The following is a 2264-nucleotide window of genomic DNA, read 5'->3' as shown; positions in this document are numbered from 1 at the left end:
CCCATCTCTTCTTTAAACTCTTTAAACCTCACGTTTTCTTTTAATCTGATCTTTATTCTTTATGAGTACTCTTACGTGGGTTCATGATCCTCGCTTTATATCTTTAAACTCAAGTGCTACTTTCTTTTATGAGCTCTCTTATATGTAAATACATCATTGGTGTTAACACTCTTATGTAGTTTCATAGTGTTCCAGACATGATCTAATAGATTTGAGATCTTATTATCCAGGACCTTTACTACCTTGCAGTTTGGCGTCCCAAACTACATGGTTTAGTACCTTAGATGTTTAGCTGGCCAGCCTTATCTCTCTATCTGGACTGGTTTCCTTTGAACTCGGATTTGTATCATTCTATGCACCTTTCATTTATTTCCGAGGTTTCTTATCTTTTGGAACTTATTGATCTATTTTGTATAGACACTTTAGCAACTTGATTGTGTCTCTTAGGACATCAAATTCATGGTGCTAAGCTGGTATGACTTAGTCATTCTTTTCTTTTCGGGTCAATGTGTCTGGCATCTAGTTATGCTAGCTTTTGTATCATTTGATCACATTCTTTGGACGTCTTAAATCTTATTTTCTAGTCTGAGGATCTTGCCAAGACAATGATGGTAAATACCATTCTATTTCTCTTATTCTCTTTTACCAGCTTATTTCTTTTTCCCCCTGATGTTGGATAGTCGGATTCATCAGTCATGCGATCCGAGTACCTGGCCATAATTTGATCAACCATATTTGGCACAAGGTCTCTTAAAAAACGTGGGAGAAAGACATGTTCCTATCCAACATATATTCCCAATCTTTTTCTCATCCTCTTCTGAGGTTCCATCCTAGACGGCACATATGTATGTGGTGGTTTATTCAAAATCTCTTAGGATGGTATATGTCTGGTTTATGACCCGTATTCATTATGAGATGAGATTATCTATGCTCACTTATATGGCATGATGCATATTAACCTTACACATGTAAATACTTGTGTCCTCAAGCATTAGGTAGTGGCCTTTGTAGTATAAAGAATTTGGCCAAGTCTTACTATATTGACTATGTCACACGGATTTGTAGTATGTTCATGGATCACTGTTTGTCCTCACTCCCCCTCATGGACATACTATAATCACGTGGTACTTGGGACAATAGAGCCTAATGAGTTTCTCTTGTGTACATGTTACACAACGTGAGATTTTATGGGATAACTCTTTGTGCCTTTTGCAATATGTGCATCAATTTTTAAAGACCTGGATGGCTAATCCAGTCATGCCATAAAGTGTATAAAATTTCGTGGGTATACAGGTTACCATGGCTTTTGCCTTTATCATACTGATCCTTGGCATAGTCTAGATCAGTAGAGTATGTAGGTATAGTCTTGACCACTCTCTTATAAGGCCTTAGGCGATTTTCTTGTAATCTGAAAGGAACTTTTGTTTCCTTTGCCCATTGGTTCAATGTGGAAACCATTCATGCTCAAGTCTTTATAACTCAATGGGTCTTTTATTGGGTGAATAAATTCGTGCCCGTTTAGGCAATGCCGTGGTCTATAATAGACTGAATATCCTTTTATTAAGTTTTCATTGTCATTTATCAATCACGAAATCATCAAGCAAATCAAACATGATAACTAAAAACAACTCTTATTATTGCTATAAAATTGTAAATGACAAGCAAATCAAAGCAAAACATAAAACATAAAATCAGAATGTCGAAATCTCGTCTTTAGTCAATGTATAAGCCGGCCTCACAATCCATATATTTCCACACGGCTTCCTTGGATTCCTCCTTATCATTTTTAGCCTCATTGGCTTCAGGAGGTCTCATCTCATTGTTTTGTTGCTCAATGTATCTTTTCTGAAGTTTTTCAAAATAATGGTATCTATAACTTTCTGCTCTCTTTCCTCAGTTGCCAATAGGCATGACAATAGGTCATTATAGGTGGTGAAACCCTTAGCCTTATGTGATAATAACAGATCCTTTGGATGGAATGTGGAATAGGTTTTATATAATAAATCCTCATTTGTTACCACTTCACCACATAGTTCAAGACTATAGGCGATTTTCATCAGAGCAGAATTATATTCGTCCACGGATTCAAAATCCTGGAACCAGAGAATCTTCCATTCATTCATGGCTTTTCGCCATAATGCCATTGAGTATCTGGAATTTAGTTTTGTCCAAAGGTCACAAGGATCCTCAATATTTAAGTACCGATCTCTCAGATCTTCAGTGAGATGATAGCGCATAATTGTTATGGCTCTATGCTTTTCACT

This window comes from Brassica oleracea, chromosome C7, assembly GCF_000695525.1.
Source record: "Brassica oleracea var. oleracea cultivar TO1000 chromosome C7, BOL, whole genome shotgun sequence".
NCBI classification, from domain to species: domain Eukaryota; kingdom Viridiplantae; phylum Streptophyta; class Magnoliopsida; order Brassicales; family Brassicaceae; genus Brassica; species Brassica oleracea.
The sequence above is the reverse complement of the archived record's forward strand: the minus strand, read 5'-3'. Positions refer to the sequence as shown.